Genomic DNA, 26,692 nt, shown 5'->3' on the forward strand with positions numbered 1-26,692 from the left:
TTTTACAAAAAAGTTTACATATTCCCCCCCCCCCTTCCCTGCCCCAACCTCCCCCCTCCCCCCTCCTCTTCCCGGAACAAATTACAGGGTATAATCTTCAACAATCATGATCAATCCTAGTCTAAATAATTATAACATTCCACATCTCTTGTTCCTTCAATTCCCTAATTACCCCCCTAACTTGATTACTTAAAGACACACCAAATATCTATATAGTCATTCATAACCTATCTGCAATTTCTTATTCCGATATTTATTTTGAATATAATCTATCCATCTTCTCCAGTCTCTTAAATATCTTTCATTTGAATAATCCTTCAAGTACGCCGAGTTTATATTTCTTAACATCTCCCTATTTAAATACTATGTGCAGCTATTCAATCACTTTACAGCATCAGACACAAAGAATCGGGATCATCAGTTAAGTTGAAGCATAGAAGATTTATTCAAATCTATATACAAGAATCTAGTCAATTAAAATTCAGCATTAAATTGGTGCCAGATAAAGGTCAGTGGAACTCAGGAGGGATTGGTCTTAGACCATTTGTGGGAACATAACAAATCTAAGCTGATGACGTGCTTAACTCCATCCCCCAGCTCTGCCTGGTCTTCTCCTACATACTCAAAGCAATTGAATGACTCTAAACTGGCAAGGAAAATAAATTAATGAGCTTGAACGGCATCTTGTGTGCTCATTATTGTTTTTTTAAACATGACCTCAAGTTGCTATAACATTTTTTTTATAATTTGTATTTTGTTTTAAAGGCTAGAAATCTATTTATCTGATGGCTCGCTCTCTAAAGAGAAAAATAGTGTAGTCTGTATGAATGGAATGAACATTAAATTCCTTATTCTCTCCTCTTTATTCCCAATGCCATTTGGTGTAAACTCTCAACCATGACGCTGTCCCCAATCTTTCAACATGATTAAACTGGTCGTATTTTTTTTACGCTAATCTGAACATTCCCGTCATCACCTCAGAATTTATACCAAAAAAAGTACCAATAAAATAACTTGCTGATACCAAGAACATTTTTCTAGGGATTATGATCTTATTTAAAAAAGTATATGTACCAAAAAGACTCAGTAAAACCTTAATAGCAATTTATAATAATTTTAATGTGCTCCGATCCTTTCATACACTTCACTATTCAAATATTAAAAATAAAATTACATTCATAAGTCCTTTTTGTTGATCTTTACTAAGTGAAACATGCATTAATTTAGTATTGCTATGATCAATATGTTGTATAGGATAAAACTGGATGAACACAACCTCTTCACACTCCTAATATACCCAAGCAATCTATGAGTATTGCCATCCTTTTCTAGCAATTCTGAAAATTCAATCTCAATAATAAGAAAACTCTGATCGTTGTCTCACATAAAGCAATCAGAATCATTCTGCCTAGTGTGTATATCAAAATCAATAAGCAGAAGACAAGATGAATCACTCTTTTTAGAATTAAATTTATGAGAACTGAAGACAAAGGACAGGGCAATTTCAAATTTGACCTATGCTTTTTCTAGTAGTACTTTGAATGAAAATGAATAAAAGTCTAGTTCAATGAAATTTCAGACATATATGTGTGCGTTTGTGTATATACATATATACACATATCCACACTCACTCAGTTAGTCAAGCTACAAAATCCCAAATTGCGCTAATCAGAAAAGGAATGCAGCTCTTTCCTTTTTCTTTCCCCCTAAAGCAGCAAATTGAAACTATTCCCAATTTTCATATACTGTAAAGCTGTGCGTGGGCAGAATTTAATCATTGCCAAATATCTATGATTACCCGATATATTTATCATGTCTTTGAGTCATATGTTATTTTTCTTAAAAGTAATAAAGAGTGCATTTCATTTTCAATAACCAAATGATTATTCTATCATAAATTTGTCCATTATTCTATAACTAAATCTGCATACTACAGCAGATAGCAATGGAATATGTATAACTGTGTAACTTTTCCCCAATAATCACATGTGACTTAACTTAATAGTATGTACATATGCACATATGCATAAGAATCATATTATTTCCTTTTGGAATAAGCAACATTATGCAAATCACAAGAAAAGAGTAAGGATATTGAGTCAAAAATTTAAAGTATGAGATTGAATAAAAGTAAAGGAATTTGGTTTACATAAAAATCAGTAATAGTATCTCTCCATAACTTACAACCCATCTTTCTTTCCATCATTTCCACACAGTTTCATATATTGCCTTTCATTCTTTAAACTACTCATTTTTTTTTCTTTTGAGGTACTCTTCAATTCCATCAAACCATGTTCCTTCTTCCCCTTCCTCTTCATTACTCACTCCTTTCCTGAATTTGCTTTGAGTTTTGATCTTTATTAGGTAACCCATACCCTGTTGAGTCATCATTTCAAAGATATTTCCTTACCTAAATAGAGAAACAGAATGATCAAGGAAAGATGACAGCCCAGGTTCGAGACCCAAACTCCATGAAATGGATGAGCTCCCATTCCTGTTCCAGCTCCTGCCCACTTAATAGTTCAGAACCATGCAAATGCATGTAGATTAAGGTACCACTTTGGTGGGTAGGTAACAGCATTCCATGCACCTTTGGCATATAACCATGCTGGCCACATAACCATGGAAAATGTCTTCGGACAACGCTTGCTCCTTTGGCCAAGAAATGAAGGTGAGCACTGCATCCTAGCGTCAGACATGACTAGACACAGAAACCTTTTGCCTTTTGATTACAATAACAGTTTGTTAAGAGAGGATCTGAAATTTTAACCTTGTCTTTTTTATTAGTATTCTTCCTGTTAAATATTTTGTCATTAATATAGTATACAGATGACAGGAGAATAATTTTCAAATAGATCTACTAATTTAAAAATTGGGGAGGGGGACTGTTTTGCAAGGGTCGGGAACCAATATTGTACTAATATATTAATCAAAATTCAAATAGTGGGATGACATGTGTATATATGTTGGCTTTTTTCTTTTCAATGCACTTTTTTAATGTCTTGATTGTTTTGTGTTTTTTGTGGGTTTTTTTTTTAGTTTTGCATTTTAACTTCCTTATGAATAAAATAAAAAATAAGAGAAAGAAAAAAAGTATTTTCAATTATTCTTTCTGCTTATCTTTTATATAGGGGAATATTAACAGCATTGTATCATTCATCAGTTTTCTCAGTCTCCAAACACACATTAAACAAGCTTCACAGATACTCCATAAAAAAACCACATCCATATTTCAACACTTCTCAAATTATATTCCCTACACTTGTAACCATACCATCAGAATTTTTCATCATTCTGACATTTATGACTTCCTTTTCATCTTTTAAAATTTATTTTTAATTCCATTATTTGACACATCACTACTATTCCCACACGGCTCTCTAAAATACTGCTTTTAGCATTCTCTCATTTGAGTTTCATTCCAGATCAATCTTTGCTTTGATTGATTCTAATCTCTCTGCTATAGAGGCTCTTCATTTAGCGCTTTTTCCCACCTCCATTTTTTTTCATTTCCATCAAAAATCACTCTGCATTTTCTTTATCTCTTTTAACCTTAACAGTGCTTTGCTTTCTTTTATATTCTTTATAAGTTCTTCTCTCTACATATCTTGTACAATATATTTGTTTTACTATTTTTTGCAGCATCCTCTGATAAGCACTTTTTCTTAAACTAGAAACTCATTTCATTATGCCACATTTTTATTCTATATCACTTTTGTGGTGTGAAAAGTATTTCACTCCATCCCAAATAGTCTCCCCCCCCCCCAAATCCACTTTCCATTCCTTCTGGAGAGATTAATTCATATTCTACAGTAATACTTTTTCCAGTAATAATTTCTGTCCCCCCTCCCCCCTCATTTTCCCCCTATCTATTTTTCTTCAAGATCAATTCCTGACATTCGGTGTCAAGATGATCTTGACAGAAGTATGAAGGAACCATTATCTAGGCAAGAAGGACTGAAGCATGTTTAAAGTCCAGTATGAAATAACATTAGGAAGCAGCTGAGTCAGACATCCCATAACCCACTGAACTATAGAAAGGAGGAAAAGGCACAGCACAATCAGACTTGCAATAATCTCTAATTATAGCCAATCACAATAAAAGTAGCATTAGTCTTCCAGAGGAGTTGATTTCCTGGTCTGGTTTACCAAATGGGGCTGATCATATTCAGAGCCTCTCATTATTCTTGTGTCCTTCATTCTAGCTATACAGTCAAATCACCCATTCTTTTTTTATTATTTTTCTATCTATGTATGGATCTTTTGTAAGATGATACTAATAATCACAATTCTATTCATTTTGGGATCTTGGAATTACATTTATATATAGTCATACTTTCTGACATCCATTTTAGCCATTGTATTTATAATTAAACCTACACCTTCACTTCGCTGCATGTATTCATCAGCTCCCCTCAACCAAATTAGTCAATCTTCATTCGTATCTATTGTTTCCATTCTCTGTCTCTTAGTTTCATAAATACAACACATTTTTCTTTCATTTCATCTGTTAATTCATTTACTCTTTTTACATTCCAAGTCACAGTCTTCTATTTTCTATTGTTGTCAGTGATTGGACCTTGACCAGAGAATAGCTATCCATCATGAATGTTTTCACTCAAGGCTTTCAAATAATGCTTTCTTTGTATTGTAGAAAAGGTATTGTAGACTAGGTTATGATCCTTAGTCATATCCACTCTTTGCTAATTTATTTATTTGAGCATGTTTTGGTTGGTACTGCAAACATGTCTATGCTATTCTGTACACCATAGTTCTCTAATCTGGACACTGTCATGTTAGACAATATACTATTGCCCACATACCAACAATTAGGATATACGTAGATATGTCATATTCCTAAAAAAGAACGTATAATTGTGTCATTTCCATTTTCTTTTAAATATAAGGCTCAATTGTTCAATTCCCTTTTAACTGAACTATTCATTAGTTCATGTCTAGAATGGAAATAGTTATATTTTTCACTAATTATTATATTACATGTCTTTCAAGACTTGATATGCTATAAATGACAGTATTAGTGTTAGGGTTAATTTCAAATTTAATTAGTATTTCTTCAGCATTTACTGAAGAAATATACTTCAATATATTTAAGTATACCTCTTTATACTTAAAATTTACTACAACTGGTTGTATCTGGATGCTAACTGTTATGATACCGGTATTCGTATCAAAAGTTATTGGTTTAAATCTCACCTGTTACATGAACTCAAATGAGATTTAAAAAAATCTGCATAAGTTTCTGTAAGCAAAGTTAGGAAAATCCTATCTAAAATGATGCAAAACTTGGCCTAGGTAGTGTTGACTAATGTTGAAATAATAGAAATGTGTTGAAAATCATATTAGAGTTGACTAATCTTTGTCAGATGTGTTGATACTATATGCTGTCCAGATATATTGGCACTACAAATTTCACAATTCTTCTTATGAAAATGGTAACTCTCTGAAATCTTGAATAATAACATTGGCAAAGTAAGCTAAAATTGTGTTTTTAATTGTTTATATCAATAAAATTGCCAATTGCTTCCCTCTGCTTTTTTACAGGTCCTGCAAGATTTTGGCAATTCACCTCTGTGACTTCATGTGAGAACACTAAAATCTTGCAACATTAGGTAATTTCTCCAAAGTTCTGTCATGTCCTCTTTTTTTAATGAATATTTACTTATTTGATTACTATGAGTGTTGCAAGAAATGTTGCAGATGCATTTGGGCCCATAAATACACCATTCTTAATTTCTGTCATGAGTCCTAGTTTCTATAACCATGGGTTGACTGAATAACTCAAAATTAATTTGATTCATTAATTAATTAAGCCATAAACAGGGGAAAGCCACTTGCAAGCTACATTTTGTTTACAGTCTCTCTCTCTCTCACGCTCACAAACACACACACAGAGGCAGATTTTCCCCCTTTTCTGATTACTCTCAAATTAGCGTATTTGTTTGGGGTATTTTAAGAATCTTGATGAATAGAAAACTACTAAGGGCTTAAAACTTCAGCTGATCTGTCTTTATGACTTTGTTTGCTATTCTTCCATCCTCTGAAGTCCTCCAAGAGCAATTTAAAAAGTGGGGGATGATAAGATTTATTCTCCAGAACCTCTTATATGTTGATCCACTGAAATATTTAGATGTTAAAGCTGTCTTTTTTTTCTCTTTGATTTATTGGAAACTCAGATAACATGTTCAACAAAAATACCCTATCTTTCTGTGGTAAAATAATAGCAGTAATAAAAAAAGAATAAGAATGTGAAAGGCATGCAGCCATATTAGAATATGAAGAATGGCCTCCAAGAGCTAGGGTTAATAATCTGTTTACTTACAAATGTTGGGCATGACCTGGATATAAAATGCAAAATTTAGCCAAATGGATAATACAAATATTTGTAGCAGCGAGAACATGCCTATGTGCACGCTGGTTTTGTGATAGTGGCTGACCTAGAAGATTTTACTTTAAAAGTATAGATTAATGTAAAAACCCAGAATATTTTAGATGATGTAATAATATGTAACACAGTCCTTGGTCTATTAGAATTTATTTCTACAGCTATAATAAATTCAATTGTACAGTACATTGTAGCAGTTTATTATCAAATTGGTGCCACTTTTCAGGCCTCATTTCATTTTACTCATGTGTTATGCATTTAAAAACAATAATGACTACAATTAATAAATTGCTTTTATTTTAACAACTACTGGAGTGAAACTTGTTTTATTTAATACTGCCTGTTCATTGAAATGTGGGAAGGGGAGGGGAGGAGGAGAAGGAGGAGGAAGGGAGAAAAAGGGAAAGGGGGAAAGAAAGAAAGAAAGAAAGAAAGAAAGAAAGAAAGAAAGAAAGAAAGAAAGAAAGAAAGAAAGAAAGAAAGAAAGAAAGGGGGATGAGGAAATGGAAAGAGAAGGGAAAGATTTCTGTTGCATTTTAATACAATAAATGAAAAGATCAAACCATTTATACATATCAAATGACAGAATTATATGGCAAAGAGATCACCATCCTCTTCTACTTAAGCAACTTAAACAGTGTATTAAACAATAGCATTTCCTATTTTTTTCCCCTTCCATCTGTTCATGGTTGTTATTTTTTGATTGTGAAAGAAAAGTAAGAAAGTCCTTTTCATGCATAAAACAAGCATAGTAGTATCCAAATGCCCCAAATTCCACATTCCCCAGGAAATATGCCATAAGTTAGAAGAGACTGTTGCAGAAGAGGAGGGAAAAAAATTGAATCCTGTTATCTTTTCCATTGAGCCATGGACAGTGAAAACATTTGTGGCTATGAAAGCATTTTAAAATGAAGGGAATCATAACTTTTAAGCAATTGCCTATCACTGGTTGGACAAAATTGCTTTTTCTTTAAATAGCTCTGATACGCTTGCTAGCCAGCCTGTCTGATTTCCAGCTAACTATAGAAACCAGTTTCTCACTTCATTTTCTTTTTAAAAGCCACTCAAGAATAAGAAGGATTTTCACAGTCTGTTGTTCTGCAAAATACCTATATTGTATATGCCGTTCTTTATGTACAGAGCAAGCAAAAATCACAATGCCCATCTTGCCAGAAGCATTTACAAATTAATGCCCAGTTAATATAACCGTCAAAGAAAAATCCTGAGTGAGCAGTGTCAGAAGTTTTATGCAATATTAGAATGTTAATGTCATATATTGTATGTGTACCATTTTCTTCCTTCAGCACAAAATGTAGATATTGTCCTGTCTATTTCCTTGGAATATTGAAGCAACATTTAAGCATATCTGAAATCTCGTCCTTCTTTTCCCTTATAGGATGGAAGGTCCAGAAATCTGAGAGACCGTTCGCACGTCTATATATTACGCAGTTTATATGAGATATGAGTGGCTACAGATGGTAGATACAGGTAATCCTCGTTTAATGACTTGTTGCTTAGTGACTGTTTGAGGTTATGAGGAACTCCGAAAAAGGTACTTATGACTTGGATTCGAAGTTCTGATGTCCTTCTCTCATGGTCAAATGACTACATTTTTGGAACTTGGCAACCAGCCTACATTTACAACCATTTGCAGCACCCCACTGTCATATTATCACAATTCACAATATTTTTTGCAGGAAACTAGCATTTACTTCCTATTGCACCCAAGGTTGACTTGGCCTTCCATCTTTCTGAGGTGGGTAAAATGAGGACCCAGAGTGTTTGGGGGCAATAGGCTGACTCTGTAAACCGCTTAGAGAGGGCTGTAAAGCATGTAAAGTGGTATATAAGTCTAAGTGCTATTGCTAAATGCTATTACTATTGTGAACAATGAATTTACTTAATGACTGCAACATTCACTTCATGACTGTGTTCCAGTTACAGGTAATCCTTGCCTTACAATCATTCATTTAGCGATCGTTCAAAGTTACAACAGCAGCGAAAAAAGTGACTTACAATAATTTTTCTCTCTTATGACTGTTTCAACAACTCTGTGGTCAAAATTCAGACGCTTGGCATCTTGCATGTTTTTATGACAGTTGCAGGGTCTCGGAGTCATGTGATCCCCTTTTGTGACCCTCTGATAAGCAAAGACAATGGGGAAGCCATATTCACTTCACAACGGTGTCACTAACTTAACAACTGTAGTGATTTACTTAACAACTGTGGCAAGAAAGGTCACAAAATGGGCCAAAACTCACTTAACAACTGTCTTGTTTAGCAACAGAAATGTTGGGCTCAATTGTGGTTGTACACCCGCTACAAAAAAAGGTCATAAAATTGGATCAGTTCCATCATGAGCCGTTTAACAACTATTACAACTTATGACTGTAGTTCCGTGCTCAATTACGGTTGTAAGTCAAGGACTACCCATAAAATATTTTCTCGTAAAGCTGTCCTGTGGAAGAAGGTTTCATATGCTTTTCGTAAGACGAAAAGCGAAAAGGTTGTTAAAAAATGCTTTCAAATGCCTCTGCCAATCAGGCAACTCAGCTTGGATCGTCACAGGCTTTAAAAAGAAAAAAAGGCTTTTTTTCGTTTAAAAGCCTCTGACGATCCAAGCTGAGTTGCCTGATCGGCAGAGGCTTTTAAAAGAAAAAAAGCCTCTGATGGTCAAACGGTTCAGCTGGGCATGGGGGGGGGGCAGGGATTTTTGCTATCGGTTCTCCGAACCACCTGCCTCCATCGCTACCGGATCGGGCGATCCAGTCCAAACCGGGAGCATTTCACCCCTGCTTCTTGTCCTTCAGACCACGCCCAAATAACCAAAAAGAATTTCAAGTTCCATCAGAGTAGCAGTTTGCTCTCAAAGCAAAAAGGGAGAAAGAGGTCATTCCGCAGCACTTTCGACTTGAAAGAAGAAATAAAACAAAAAGATTATTATGGCTTCAAAAAGAATTGGCAAAGCCATATTTCTCTGACAGGCAACCAGATTTAGTAGACATTTGAGGATAAAAGCTGCCATATTTCCCTTGAAATATAGATACTCTTCTTTCATTCACTTTCCCTCTCCTTCTCTCTATGGATATACATTCATATAGACATGCAGACACACAAACATCCAAGGACACTGCTGCTAGTCATAATTTGCTGCCTCCACAAAGTGAGTGTTTACAGCAATCCATAAGCGAGATTGATGCTCATTTGAAATGTTAATGTTTTTACACTGTGCCTGTCCAAAAATTAGCAGATAACAATTTAGAATGCTGTCTGTAATCTAATGTTTAACTAAACATTAACTAAGCATAACTAAACATGTTATGCTCTTGTGCCCACTCCAGATTTTCTCCCCAAAAATAAATGGGGCAGTTTTCTTAATTCTCTTACATTATCTATGCATGGATGTTGGTATGTAGTTGGATTTAAAAATATTCTTTACACTAGCTTTCTCCAGCCAGTAAGGAGAGCATTTGAAGGTTTACTTTTGAATCCCTGAAATAGTTTCACGAATATAGAGCTATATCTCGAGATGCTTGCTGACATAAACAACGTTAGAAACTAGCATCTTTCCTCTATGTTATCTCCTACATTTTAACCTGCAGGAAAAAATGAGGTGAATGGTCATAAAGTGGAAAAGATTTTGTGCAGTGTTATTAGGCAGTGTTTTCATATGCTTTCTGTTCGACAAGAACTGCATAAATAATTGTCTACGGTGAATGCCACAGTGCTCTTAGGCTAAAGGTGGGCAGCCCAGAACTATTCACCACTCAGTTTGAAGTCATCAGAGCTCCTACAAATGGACTGAACTCTGACTTCTCTCGACAATATTAAAATAATTTAAATCTTTGGTAAAACAACAAGAGACGAAGTTATTCTAAAATAATTCCAAGGACTGCTATATATCAAATGAAAATCATATTCACAATGAAACTGAAGTTTAAATTTTGGTGTTACTTTTGGAAGGGAGGAATTGCTCCCTCCTGTCCCTTATTTTAGTGGATAGTCCTTATTTAGAGACTGCCTTGTTTAGTTACAGTGATATTGGAAAAGTAATCTTGCCACCAGCCCTCCCATATATGACCTCCACAAGTCTATAAAGAAAAGAAAAGTTGAAGTTAAATCACAATTTGTGTTACAGTGTCACTTAGCAACTGCTTTGCTTAACGACCGAGTTGCCAGTCCCAATTGTAGTCAATAAATTAGGACTAGGTGTAATAGCCTTTTTTTCAGGTTGTTTGTTGCTGACTTTTTGCAAACTGTTAGCACAGCTGACATTTTTGAACCTACTTGTTTTGCTTTTGATATATCTGGGAAGAGTTTGCAGAAACATAACACGCTATTTTCCATTTCTTGTAAATCATAAAAATCGCATTCAGGCCTTGTGGAAGCAAGGTGGGGAGATTTTAAGGGCATAATTTTCTACCGGATGCTTAAGGCATCCATTTGGCCCTAATTTTTCCAGTCACTGAAAAATGCCAAAAGGAATTTTTTTAAAAACATATTCAGCCCTACTCACTACAGCCAAGGCCCAGAGGCAACCTCTTTCTACCCCAATTAAGTGCACAATCAATCTGAAAGAAGGACATTTCAAAAGTCAAATATGTGCATACGTGTCCAGAATCACACTATATAGCAGGTGTGCAGTGAACAATGTATGTTAGAACTGTGTGTGAGGGTCCCAAACTTTACTATGTATGAGTTGATAAATTCTTAAGATAAATACATGAACATGTACATGTTTAGGGGTGTGTGTGTCTATTGGATATCCACATCTAAACCCCTGAAATAATGAATTATTTTTTAAAATATTATTTATTGTACTATCATAAAAAGTAAAATACAAAACAGAAAACAAACAAAATGAAATGAAACAAAATCATACATTCAACCCTAACAACAGCAAAAAAGAAGAAAACATGGTGTAGAAAAAAAGAGGAAACAGTGATTAAATAAATATAACATTTAGCATGTAGAATCCACCCTGGCTGAAAAAAAGAAAAAGAAGAAACAGAAAATTCTCCTCCCCTTTTATAATTATAAATACATAGTTTGAGGCTTTCAGTTAAGTTGCCTCTCCAAGCAAGCATATTTGTTGCTAAATGTCCATGAATACATTCGACTGGCAAATTAATTAGAAAATTATTATTGAATCATCCTTACCTGGTGCCTCCACAAAATCCCTGGAGGTTAATATGGCCTAACCCCCTTAGCTTGTTTACCTGAGATAATTGCCACAGCAACAAGCCTTATTGCTAAGAGCACAACATGTCTTTTCGTGATATGTACAACATTTACAATTATCTCATTATTCATTCTCCAGGAATTTGATCTTTCTAAAGGTTATCACGAGATGCCTTAGGAAAGGCTCACCACTAATGGAGGAAAAAAGCACAGTGTTATGGCATCTTAATGTGATATTCTACCTTGAGTCATTTAATCTGTTTTGTGATGAAACTCAAGAGCATACGGATCAATCAAAACCTTCTGAAGCTCAAGCAACTTCCTGGCCAAACTACATCCTGTTCCTATTCCTACCTGAAAAGGTCAAAGACCAGGGGTGAAATGCTCCCGGTTCAGACCGGATCACCTGATCCAGTAGCAATGGAGACCGATGGTTTGGAGAACTGGTAGCAAAAATCCCTGCCCCCCCCACATGCCCAGCTGAGCTGAGCCACGCAATCATCCGAGGCTTTTTTTTAATTTTTAAAAGCAATTTTTTTACAATCTCTTTGGCCGAAAAAATGCTTTTAAAAGTAAAAGTAAAAAAAAAAAAAAAAAGCTGATGATCGGCCGAAGAGGTTGTAGAAAAAATCTTTTTAAACGCCTCTGACGATCCCAGCTGAGTTGCCTGATCGGCAGAGGCTCTTAAAAGCATTTTTTACAACCTCTTCGGCCGAAGAGGTTGTAGAAAAAATGGTTTTAAAAGTTAAAAAAAAAAAGTTGGCCACGCCCACCCAGTCACATTAACCCCCCCCTCCACCAAGCCACACCCACAGAACCGGTAGTAACAAATTTTACATTTCACCACTGTCAAAGACTAATATTTTTTTTTACTTTATTTCTTATTCATTGTATTTATTAAATTTTAAACCCATCTCTCCTGCCAGGTGACTCTAGGCGGTTTAGGCATGAACCCAATAGGGAACTACATGCATTAAAATCATGTTTGTTAGTACTTGGGACTACTGCATCCTATATATTAAGTCACTAAAGCCACTGAGAACAAGTGGGGAAAAAAAACTAAAATAAAATATAGAATGTTGTTTAAATATTCTATATTATATAAGGAAAAATATGGTTAGAATAATAGGAAAAGATCAGTCCAGAATATCTTATTCATATTATGTTCATAAGCAGGAAATATGTTCTACACTGGTTTCATCAGCCTGAATGCAGTCACTTTGGGATCTATAGCACTTAAGTTTATTACATAATGTTCAGAGATATATTTTTACTATTTTTATTTAATAGATTATATATTTAATATAATGACTACAGACCAAAGGCCCAAATCATATTCATGAAGCCACTTTAAAGAAAGTGCAAACATGATTTCATTATATCCGATAATGATTTCTGCAGAACAAGAGAAAATTCAACATTTAATTGAATTTTTCCAGAAAATCACCTTTATATAATGAAATCTAATCCCTCAATATTCCCAATAAAGCAGCAAGGAGGTGGTAATTTATATGCATGTAATCCAGCTAAACACATATTTCATCATCATATCACCAGTATCTTTCTGGGCCAGCCAGCTGAGTTGAACTCAACCTTCAGTGACTTTAGAATGTAACAAAACATCTCTTTTTCCTAACATTTATTGGTGGCTTTTCTGCATGGTTGGTTTTATTGCTTTAAAAGTAATGGTGTGAGCTGTGTAAAAACCTACCATAAACTCTGACAAATCACACAAACAGAAGACAGATTCATTCTGTATGGGTTGCTGAAAAGCTAGTCTAATCAGATACAAGATTTACATTTCTTTTTTCCAAAGGAAGCTTCTAGCACCTGGACTTATTTTCTTGATATGCAACTCAGTGGAACAGCAATCGAGATGCAAAGAGGAGAAAGTGATCTGAAGCATATGCAGATATCCGTAAGAATTGCAGCATTTCCTTAAATCCCCCTTTTCCTGAAATGGCACATAAACCCAGGGGGGAAAATGCAGTGTGAATTTATGGGTACTCCAAATTCATATTTACCTTTTTGAATCTAGTATGATGAACAACTATGATAATTTAGTGGACTTGCCTGAGAATACTATAATCTTTACTGAACTTCCAAGAACAAAAAGAAATTTCACCAAAGCTGTATCATCATTTGATCCTGCTGCCATCTGCCTTCTCCAACCCTCTTACAAATAGAGCTTTATCTATAACTTTGCCTGAAGCCAAATCTAAAATAAATTGGATGACTTTTCTTTAGGATAAGTATCTCTGAGGAAATAAAACAAGTTTGCTCAAAGTCGTGAAATTTGAACACATCTCTACACTCCCAACCTAGTTTATTTAGGGTTTGGGTAAAGGTAGGAAGATCTTCAGTTTCTTGTAATTGGAGGAAGCTGCACTCCCTAATTTTTTTTCATTACTTTTTCTGTGAACATGTGTGCCATTGAGACACTCCATGCCATTTTACTTGTTTAGGAAGTGATTTGTCACTGTCCTCTTCCTAAGGCTGAAATTACCCACTTGGCTTTGTGCCTAGGGCAGGACCAGAACTCTAGCTTAGTTCCTTTAACCATTGTACCAAGTTGGCTCTCACCTTATTACTTTATTTATAGGTTATTCCTAGGTCAGGAAGCAGATCCTCATCCCAATTACCTTACAGCAGTCTTTCATCTGTGATCCGTCAAAAATTTTAGATTGCTATGACATTTCCATTGCCTATTGACTAATGCTAGCTGAAGTTGTAGATCAGAAAAATAAGAAGGCCAGAAGTTCAATCCTGATTGGCTCAAGGTTGACTCAGCCTTCCCTCCTTCCAAGATCGGTAAAATGAGGACCCATATTGTTGGACTCTGTAAACCATTTATAGAGTGCTATAAAGCACTATGAAGCAATGTATGTCTATATGCTATTGCTATTGTGTATCTTGTCTTTTTATGTACACTGAAAGCATATGCACCAAAGACAAATTCCTTGTGTGTCCAATCACACTTGGCCAATAAAGAATTCTATTCTATTCTATTCTATTCTATTCTATTCTATTCTATTCTATTCTATTCTATTCTATTCTATTCTATTCTATTTTGCTACATAACGAAAAGAACAGGAAGAGATAAAAGGAAAGGAAGGGGCTGGGGTTAGGACAATGGAACACTGCGAGGAGAGAGAGGAAGTGATGCACACTAACCTTGTCATAGTCATCCATCACCCTCATCCTTTCCAAATTTGGTTTGTTGGAGAAACTAAAAACATTCTGTGATTTGCTTCTGCAAACAGTGTTGGCCTGAAATGGTCTGGGAGAACATTCAAAATATGATGGTCAATGCTGTGTCAAATGTTACAAGGAGGTGTGTGATTTTGCCCCCATGAATCAAAGATTTAGAATTTTCTCGAATTGCATAATAATTTACAATTTATAACTATGTTGTGCTGCATAGTGTTTTGCTAAGCATTTATTCACATGCACTTGCAGCCACATAATTTATCCACATGTTCTGAATTGAACATTTGGCTGACTACTACTTTTGAAATAAAAACAGCACCTATAATTCCAGAATGCCATGCCTTTTATTCTCTTTAAAAGATGATTGCCATTTATCACTGCAATGAAACTTCCAGATCAACAAAACAAATTAGTAGTGTCCCCACAACCCATCAATCAAACACTATGGCAATATTTGCAACAGTATGTTGAATAAAATTATTATTATGCTCAATCATATGCCTGCTCAAATCTAAGCCTAATTCCATGACTCTGCTTTATATATGTCAGGCCATGAACCACCTGGTCAATTATCAAGAGGGGTTTTTTCAGGGGTGAAATGCTACCGGTTCGCTCCGGTTGATAAAAACTACCAGTTTGGGTGAAATGTAGTTTAAAAAAAGCTAAAAGTAAAAAAAAAAGTGATAAAAAAAGCAACCAGTTCTTCTGAACCAGTATTTCCAGTGATCAGTTGTGCAGCGGGATTTAGCTTTGCTAGAAACCGAGAAATCCTGCTCTCTAGCAAAGCTAAATCACACGCCACAGCTGATTTTCCCCCCTCACTGTTCTACTTACCTTCCCAAGCTTCCTTTTGGTGCGTACTGCGCATGCACAGTATGCGCCAAAAGGAAGCATGGGAAGGTAAATAGAACAACGGGGGGATCAGCTGTACAGCGCAGTTTAGCTTTGCTAGAAAGCAGGAAATCCTACTTTCTAGCAAAGCTAAATTGCGCGCCACAGCTGATCCCCCCTTGCTTCTACTTAGCTTTCCAAGCTTCCTTTTGGCATGTACTGCACATGTGCGTGCATGCACAGACCACATTTTTGGTGTGCACTGTGCATGCAGCATACATTTGGCATGCAGTGTGCATGCACGGCCAGCGAACTGGTAGCAAACCGGTTTGGATTTCATCGCTGGTTTTCTTCTCCCATATCTGGAACCTCTCTTTAGATCAAACACACATGCAGGTAGTCCTTGACTTATGATCACAATTGTAGGGGATGATTTCAAGTTATTATCAAAATAGAAGCACAAAGAGTTAACAAGGTTTGACCCAAGATAGTAAATAAATACAAAATAATAGGTTGTAATTTTCCATAATGTAGACTAGCGCATAGCTTGTATATTATATTCTTTGTTTACTTGCCTAGAGTTAGTATTTTAAAGTATAGTCACAATATTAACATAGCTAGAGCACAGCCATGATTGACCGACCTGTGACCCCTGAACATACCAGCTCCTGACTTGAGATATGGAGCAGGTACTGAATTGTACAGAAAAACAAGATAGGGGAGTGACAAGAAGATTCTCATCTTGAAGGGGGCTGAGGAGGGCTGGGTGCTTAGCAACACAGGCCTGATTAATTTTAAAGGTAGAATAGAAGATTATAGGCGGACTGTAAACATGTGACTGAACCAGACCTATCAATTGGCCTGGCTAGGAAGGTCGGTGAAAATATGCTGAGATCTGTAACTTGGTGTGAATGTCTATTCTTGTGCCAGAGAAGTCTCACCTGCTCTTTGCAAACAGCTTAATAAATCTTACTTCTGGCTGACCCAAGTATTGTGTGAATTTGTTATGCACACAATGGAGCCCTAAATTTCTGTTGCTAAGCAAGGCAATTAAGTGAGTTGTGTTTCATTTTATGACCTTTTATTCTTAAGTGAATCACTGCAGCTATTACATGAATCATGCGGTCCTTAAGTGAATCTGGCTTCCCCCCTTGACTTTGCTTGTCGGAAACCAGCTGGGAAGGTTACAAAGATTGATCATATGACACCAGGATAGGCAACTGTCATAATACATGCCAGTTGCCAAGTGTCAAAATTTGATCGCATGACTATGGAGACAGTTGTGTGAAAATCAATCATAAGTCTCTTTTTCAGTCCTGTTATAACTTTGGTCACTAAATGAATGGTAATAAGTCAAGGACTACCTGTGGCACTATTGCAGGAGGGTATTATGAGGAATACCTTCCTGCAATAGGTGATGTGCCTCGTTTTCCTGTATGAAAATTGCTTATCTTCTGTATTCATATACATAGCAGATCTTGGTGAAGAGTTCGAGTTTAAAGGCAAGCCTATCTTTTTCTCCCCCACTTAAACCACCACCATCCTGCCGCTTTTCTTAGACAACTGTTTCCTCATCTCTTAATCCCTCTTAGTTCAGAAATATTTCCTGCTTTCAAATGTGCTTGGCCAAGGTTACTAACCTATGACAACCTAATTTCACTGAAATATATTCATCATGGAAATGAGCATCGAGTGAAACAACATGATGCATCTATTCAGAAGGAAGGCCTATTTTTCACTAGAGAGCCATACTTTAGGGAACAGAGGGTGCTGTTTTTTCTTCTATGTTCAATGCAAGTGGCATCCAGAACTAAGCGGTTACTGCATTCAAACCAGTTACCAGAAAGGAATGGAAGAGACTGAAGGAGCTTCCAACGAAGGATTCCAATCAAATAATGAGGTGGATTGACAGTCTACCAATGGGTGTATGTTGCCACTAGAAGTGTGGCAGCCAATTCACAACTTTTTTTCTGAACAATTCCTTGAGGAGGGAGGGGGCAGATTTAATACAAATAGAGAACGGCAAGGAATATTGCTACAGAAGTGACTGAATTTCACTGTCATTTCAGAAGTAGGGCAAGAGCAGAGCATTGACTAGTTATCTCTCTTTATTACTGACCCAGAAGAGCACTTTAAGATTGGCTGCTGATTCTTGAAAATGCTACAGACTCAGAGGACAGAAGTGTCCATAGTGTGCTATAATACGGAATAGAGTGGACTCGAGTGCCATTTAAATGGTGAAATTTGGAGACTTGAAAAATTCTATAACAGACAACATTCAGTCCAGTTTTAATGACATCATCATCCATCTCAGATCAATGAATGACTACATGTTTCCCCGAAAATAAGACCCATCCTGAAAATAAATCCTAGCCTGATTTTTGGGTGGGCCTAATATAAACCCTACCCCAAAAACAAGCCAGGGGGGTGGGCCAGCACAAGAGGCAGACAACAGTGTCGGGCAGCAGCTGCAGCCCACTGGCTTCTTGGCACAGTGCAGATTAAGTCCGAACGCAGAGGCAGAGGTGGGGAGAGAGAGACAGGTGATCCAGACCTGCTGCGCGGCTGCCTGGCTCACAGGAGACTTGCACAGTGGCACTGGCAGCACCAGAGGCAGAGGTACCGGGAGAGAGAATGTTGCAAAATAAGACACTCAAATAAATAAGCCCTACTGCTTATTTTGGGGCCCAAAAGAAAATAAGATCCACTCTTATTTTCAGGGAAACATGGGAAGTAGGAAGCTACACTTCTCACTCTTAGTTGGCCTCCTCCATTCACTTCTTCTAATGCAGCGGTCTTCACATTTGAGATAACAAAGGAACTCTACTCAATGTGAAATATCAGCGCAGACCTCATTAAAAAACATAGTTTATTTTAACAAAATGTTACAATGAATGTTGCAATAACACAATATAACTGAAAATGTGATGCTCAACCCCTTAGATAATTCTCATGGAAACCTTGCCTGGTGAACAAAATTTGAATACCATAGCTTTCATCCACTAGGCACCAAGTCAGCCGAGTGATTTTGGACCAGTCACTTTGTTTCAGCCCTAGGAAGCAGGTAATGGCAAACCGCTTCCGAAAAACCTTGCCAAGAAAACTGCAGAGACTTATCAATCATAATCAGATTGAAAGGAAGAAAAAATAACCCATTAGGGGAATGCATCAGAGGAAACTGTAGCTGCTTCCTATATTAATTTCAGCATGGCTTAGTCCCATATAAATCAGTATAAGCTGATAGCCTCAGTAGTTCCACCAGTTGCTTTCTTTTATGTCAATTTTTTAACCAAATGTCTTCATTTATTACCTGATTGTCATCTTTATGTAATGATTGTAAAGTCATTCTACTATTGAGGTGCAAGTTCCAGATAAGGAAAATAAATCTTAACCCAAAAGCAGTCTCTTAAAACTCCTATGAATACAGACATTGGCAATGAACTTGGTTGTCAAATTAAGATTTCAAATGAAGTTGCATACTCAGTACCAGAGAGAGGAATGTTTAATGGTGAGGCTGTATACCCATAAATCTTGAAAAATTATCTTTTGGGTCTAGAAAAATAACAATGGAGACTTCCTTAGAAAATCTAAGCAAGTTTTTTCTTAGCCATAAATCCAGATAAATAATGCTATTTATTTAATTTAAGACTATTCATCTGAGAGAGATTAATCGGACAAGTTATCCAATACTGAAGGGAAAACACACAAGATCTATCCTATCTTAGTCTGTTTCCAGGATTAATCACTTTAACTGTTATGTAATGTGACATTCGCACATTATTAAAGAGGCTAGAGAACAAATTGCATATCACTCATCAGCTGATCATTTTTCATTTGATTTCAGCCTTCCCAAATTAATGGGGCCCTTCCTTTTTCATTAGACTTATCTTTATAGCTTTAAATAGAATATGTTGCCAATCACACGTTCTTTTTTGGTTTTTGCTTGCATACATGAATGAACCTTAAGGGAAAGAGAAGATAATCATCCATTTCTCCCCTCCCCCCAAAGTCTTCATCAACTTTTAAAATAGCATTTAAGATACGTAGTTAAAAAAAACAGAATGTATGCCAAATTACTAATGTTTATTTGAGTCCTAATTATGAATTTATTTTTACATCCTAAGGTTTACGTTTCACCCAGATTTAGTCCTCCTGATTTATAAACAATCAACTTTGATTAATTTTGTACACCCTAGGATGATCAGATAAAGAATTCATGCTAACTTGTATAAATCGTAAGTCTATCTTGTTTTGCCTAGAAATCAATGGTATATAGTAAAATGATTCATAGCAGCTCATGTTAGATAGCTCACAACAGAAAAAAAAAACGGTTTCAAAATAAGGCGACTTGTTTTGCGGGAGCACAATGTAGACAATTATTCTCTAGTCTAGTCTAAACAAAAGGTGAAGAAACAACTCCCTATTGTCACAACAGCAATCTGAAACAATTAGAGCTATGGGATTTGAGGCAGGACAGAGCAAGGTGATACTAGCTGGAATATCCACTCATTTAAAAATCCTCATGAAAAAAACTTCAGGCAACCCAGTCCATAAGAATACTGATAGAACCTATCATGCATTATTATGACGCCAATATTATACATATTTATTATAGTTCTTAAAAGTCACATGATTCTTTCTCCATTTTGATGCAGTTGAGGGACAAAAGAGGCTATGAAGCAGTCATCAGAAACTGATCATAAGAGTAGGGCTGTCCTGGTTCATCAGGATGAAGACAGTAGAGTTTGTGATTCATCAAACTGAAGAATTTTCTCCAGAATGATACAAGGCCTTCATAATCAGGGATATGACCACCACTGTTTGCCATTTTGAAAAATTCATAGCCATTTTATCAGGCAAGGAAAACGTGCCTACACTATAGATCAGCTGCCACTTTTCAAGTGACTAATCTGTGAAATGCAGAATGAACGACTACAAAATAGGCTCATGAGCATGAAATAGTTTTGATTTACATTACAAGCAGAAAACCATTTTTGAAAGCATAGGAACCGATTCATATATTGCAAGCTGGGTAAATTGACAATTCAACCTCAATATATTTTCATGGCTGAACAGCCTCACTATCCATTGATCATATGTCCCATCCAGTTAAGTTCTCAGATACGGAAGGCTAATTCTAAAAGTGGGATTGAAATTTAACCAAGACGAAGCAGAAACCGCCTCATGACTTTCCTAAATTTGGAAAACTACAAAGCTTGCCTCAGCTAATTGGTGTAAAGAACTCACTGATCATGGTGAGAAAGAAGATCTTCTAAATATGACAGAAGATTATTTGAACCAGATATATCTTTTTTATAGATAAACATAAGACATGCAAAAACAACTAGGAATGAAATATGGTTTTTTTCATAAGACTTAAATGTATTGAATTATATGCTATCCACAATCTAAGCTGCAAACAGTTTGCTATTCAAAATATCGATAAAAGCAGACATTTCAATGGTAGAAAAGTTAAAAGAGCAATTCACAGACAGGAATACAGGAAGTCCTGGCTTCTCCTCCAGGAATCTGTGAATACAGGTAGATTCATAGTTGCAACCATTAATTTAATGACCGTTCAAAGTTACAAAGGCACTGAAAACAGTGACTTATGACCGTTTTTCACACTAATGACCATTGCAGCATCCCACTGTCAAGTGGTCAGAATTTGGACACTTGGCAACTGGCATGTATTTATGACAGTTGCAGTGTCCCAGGCTCATGTAATCACCTTTTGTGACTTTCTGACAAGCAAAACCAATAAGAAAACCAGATTCACTTAACAACCACATTACTAGCCATAGCACATCACTTAGACTTATATACCTCTTCATAGTGCTTTACAGCCCTCTCTAAGCAGTTTATGGAGTTTAAGGAGTCAACATATTGCTCCCGACAATCTGGGTCCTCATTTTACTGACCTCAAAAGGATGGAAGGCTGAATCAACCTTGAGCCGCTCAGAATCGAACTCCTGGAGTGAGCAGTGAGTTAGCCCTGCAGTACTGCATTCTAACCACTGTGCCATCACAACTCTTACTAACTTAACAATTGCAGTGATTCTCTTGACAACTGTACCAAGAAAGGTTGCAAAATGGGGAAAAGTTCACTTAACAACTGTCTTGCTTAGCAACCGAAATGTTGGGCTCAACTGTGGTTTTAAGTCAAAGACTTAAAAGCGCTACACTTCTAGCTAGGAAATGTTTGGATATGGGATACTCTGAATAATCTTGCTCTAGTGGTGAAATCCAAATTTTTTTACTACGGGCTCTGTGGGCGTGGCTTGGTGGGCGTGGCGTGGCTTGGTGGGCGTGGCTTGGTGGGCATGGCAGGGGAAGGATACTGCAAAATCTCCATTCCCACCCCACTCTGGGGCCAGCCAGAGGTTGTATTTGCCAGTTCTCTGAACTACTCAAAATTTCCGCTGCTGGTTCTCCGAACTGCTCAAAATTTCCGTTACCAGTTCTCCAGAACCTGTCAGAACCTGCTGGATTTCACCTCTGTCTTGCTCTTAAGGTAATCTTAATGTCATGTTAAGATGATGTGCTTTTTTCACATATCCTCCTAAAATATTTCCCTTTATACATCTTACCACCTTAGAAATACTCCAAGGAATATCTTTTCACTACCTACATCTGTGTTGCTTTGAAAAGTTCCCCGGGAAACAAGTCAAGCAGAGAGTAGCATGGAATAGCACGCTTCAAGTTAAATTACAGTCTGCATTTCAGTCACAGTGCAGTCTGTATTAAATAACTTATATCCTATTTTGTCTATCTGCAGATCAGCTGTAATGTTGCTTTCGGAGGTTAAAGAAGTATGAAAGGTGTCCCAAGGGATATTCACACTTACTCTGCCTAGCAGGAAGCAGCTTCTTAAACTCACTGTTGTGTAATGGAATAGGAAAATAACCTCTCCATTTATTTTGTGAACAGGATGGTGGAAAGTCTGAGTTACAAAGAGTTACAATGATCATTCATTCAAGCACTAAAAATCCAAGTGAATTCCTCTTTGGATGTTCTATATTAGATACATCAATAGATGAAAAAACATGACTCATGCCAGAAAATAGTCTTTCACAAAGATCTCAAATAATCTATTTTGACAAAGAATGGGTTGTACTTTCCACAGTGATTCCTCCCCCCTACCCCGGTTATTATCAAGCATACATAGAGATGTCATTTAAATTCATTCTTCTATAAACAGAGTTCAGGCAGATTTTTCTTATTTAGTCTTTTGGGTTTGAACCATATCTTCCCACGGGTGAACTGAGCTAAAGCCTGCATATTAAAACATTCTTTTTTCACTGTTATCTAAATTTCTTAGCTTTTAGATCAGGCAAGGCCATGACCCCCTAAACCACATGCAGCCCTTAGGCCCCACATGCAGGGTCTGTAGAACGTCTGACTAAGACTCTTGAAAATTGTTAATTCAATTTCCCACCATTTTCAAGCAAGAAACAAAAAACAAAGGAAAAATTTTGGCACACCCACATGTGTGAAAAATTCCTGCTCAATGCAAGGCCTGTGTCCTTCAAACATAATGTGCTCCTCAGCCATGAAAAGATTACCCTTTATCCTTTCTAATTATATTTTTAAACCACTTCTGACACTTAAATCTAAAGTAATTTAATTCATACCACGGTTAGATTGTTCTCTCACTCATCCTAGTTACATGTTACTCACACTCCATAATCTTAAATAATGCGTTCTTCTGCAGTATCAATAGACAGAACAGTCATGAGCTGGCATTGTTTAGGGACCCAACAATAACTCTTAGACAGCACTTCTACTAATATGCACAGATCTACTCTGGCTCCTCTTCTTTTTTGTCATTGCAATAAGTTCCAAGTACTACAGATATCTAAGTCTTCTTATCAACTCATTTTTTAATACATGAATTTCCTAGCGCTCTCTAGTCAACAAACTACTTTTTGCAGAATGTATCTCTCATCTTACTTACTTACTTAGGCATATGGATGTTTGATATAAGAACGCTCTGTACTACTTTGTCTCTCCTTCCATTTACTGAGTAAATATGTAAGAAGTGTCATGCCTGAATTTGTCCTTGGTTATTATTTTATATTTTCCTTTTCATCATGAAAGGCTGAATTAACATAATAACTAGACATATACTTCTGCATCTGTGTATGGTTTGCAAATTGCACTGTGGCAGATAGGACAGCACTCTAGAGGGTCAACATCATTGCCCAGAGGAACATTGGTTGCCCTCTCCCCTCTTTGGAAGAACTTTATAGCTCCCGCTGCCTTAAGAAAGTTCAAAACATTCTTAAAAATCCATCTCATCCTGGGCACCCTTTTTTGGAACTATTACCATCTGGCAGACGGTACAGGATAATAAAAACAAGGACAAATAGGCTGAAAAACAGCTTCTATCCCAGGGCATAACCATATTGAATTCTACGGTATAGTGCAATATCAATTTCAATTTCAATTATATAGAATGTAAAAGATTTATATTTGTGTTTTTATTTTTATAGTTATAATGTACACTGAAGACAGCAGTTAATTTCGTTGTACTATGTGCAATGACAATAAACTAAACTAAACTAAACTCAAAAGGGTTAGTTATTCAAGAGTGTAGAAAGTTCCGCCAGAATAAATGGTTGATACAGGTGGGATAGCCAATGTCTTCTCCTAAACTTCAAAAGATGCAATGGGGTATTCTCATCTTTTTATTAACAAACCTGAAGCCTGATTATATTTTTGCTTGTCAGGCAGATGTTAATTCCTACCAGGAAGAAAAAGATTGGCAATACCTTCCACTTTTATTTTCAAGGCCGAAGTATGAACAATGCTTTAATTATGATATTCTCTGATAATTAATGGCATGGGAGCCGTTCATCTTTAATGTCTCTTCCCTAAATATAAACCATCCAACTTCACTGGAATGAGATTTTAAAGTAATTACTATTCCATCAAAGTAGGTTTTAATACCCATCTGAGATTTAATTTGAACGGGCTCCTCTCACCAGAATGATGTTATATAAAGTCATACAATATTATAATGTATTGTCAGCTCTAACTCACTTTTATGGAGACCAAAAAAAAATATATAAAACTTAGTCAGAATAAAAAGGGAAATGTCTTTGATTCATACTTGCACAAGTTGCTTTCAAACCATTTATATCTAGAAAATCTGCACAGGAAAACAAACTGAAAGGGCACGTTTCTATTCCAAAGAAGGTTCAAAGACCAAGATGGTTAAGCTTAGGTGTAATTTCTCATCTACTAAAATATTTTGGATGCTTCCTTCCATGTATGTTGGGAAATAACCATCAAGACAGGGAGAAGGGCTCAAGCAGAGAATTAGCCTTGAGAAAGAATGGATTGAGCCCCCCCCCCCAGCACCACAAACCCTTATCTATCCTGTATTTGTTTATTTGTATCCCACTTTTACTATTTTTACAAATAACTCAAGGCAGTGAACCCTTCCTCCTCCTAGTTTCTCCACAACAACAACTCCCAGATGTCTTGGGCCAACAAAGAATGATTGGCCCAAAGTCACCCAGCTAACTTTCTTGGCCAAGGCAGGAATTGAACTCACAAATCTCCCACTTTCAAGTCTGATGCTTTAACCACTAGACAAAATTGGCTCTCTGGTATTGTAGGCAGAATACAATAAAGTAGTTAGTTTGAACTCTATGTGTATGGATCTGGTTGCCTGGGTGTGACAATGTAAAATCTTTCTTCTTTATTGAATACTAGCTGATAACCAGGCGTTGCACAGGTATTTATTTATCCCAATCCTGTATTAGACAGGAAGAGCAACTTCACCCTGAACCTGAATTCAGTGAGAATTAAATTAGTTAAAAATGTTTTCCCTGTGCCCCCAGAAGGATCAAGTAAAATGATACCACCTTGTTGTTTTGCTAGCTGATCCATGATCATTTGGTATCAGGGTGGATTTGATTTAAATCGAGTTGATTTAAATCACAATTTAAATCATGATTTAAATCACTAGTAAAAAGGCTTGATTTAAATCAACTCGATTTAAATCATAATTTTTAAAGAGCAACTATCATCTCTGCTACTCCTTTGACCCACTGTTGACTCACCGATAATCCCAGTGTTGCAGAATATACAGCCTCATGCTACATAACTAAGCTCCGTTTCATGCTGAATAAACTAAATTATTTATGTATCTTAAATAGAAAACTATCTTACGATAGATTTTTACCCCAAAAGTTTTTTATTAAAATAAATTCAATAAAAATCAAAAAAATCCGATTTAAATTAAAAAAATCTGATTTTTTTGATTTTTTTAAAAAAAATCATTGATTTTTATCCACCCTGTTTGGTATCTTTTTTTCTGACTTTGATTTAGAAGTGGCTTCTTGTCTGAGATATATGCATTAAGTTGTTCTACGTTGTAGTTCTTTTCTTGTATGTAATCTGCATGAAGTATGTTGTGTTGGTCTCGTAATGGTGCAGGCAGGCCGAGTTGCAGTAATGTTTTAGTGATCATGGCCACATATTTGTCCTCAAGAATAATCAAAGCCTTGTTGAAAGTGTCCGGACCAAACTAATGTTTCTAATGTTGGATTTTCCACTTTACCAGAGGGAGCCCCTTGTGGAGTACTGTGAAGCCATTACTGTGCTGTACAGTAGAAACCATTTTAAGGCACAACTGGCTGTATCTTAACAGAACACACACTCTGAGGGGTGTTATGGGTATCTTACCCCCACAGTATTTTTTTTCCAGGGAGTAAGTCATCTGTGTACCAAGTTTGGTTGAAATTGCTCGAAGCGTTCCAGAGTTATGCTGGAACATACACACACACACATACAAACACAGAGCTATTTTTATAGAGAGAGAGATTTGTACTAACCTCTCCTTAAGATATATCAAATATTAAGGTATTTTTAATATGATAAAAATAAAAATGGGATTTTCAAGTTAATATGTACATTACAGTCCTGGTTCATCTACATGAGGTGGCTCAATCTATATATTAGAGGAACAGATACTGTTTCTTCCTGCCATGGGGCTAATGAAGTAGTGGACTCTTGACATGCCAGATTTTCACCAGCTTTAACAAAGGATGTCTC

This window comes from Pituophis catenifer, unplaced genomic scaffold, assembly GCF_029215685.1.
Source record: "Pituophis catenifer annectens isolate HBS135680 unplaced genomic scaffold, rPitCat1.0.hap2 SCAF_3, whole genome shotgun sequence".
NCBI lineage: Eukaryota > Metazoa > Chordata > Lepidosauria > Squamata > Colubridae > Pituophis > Pituophis catenifer.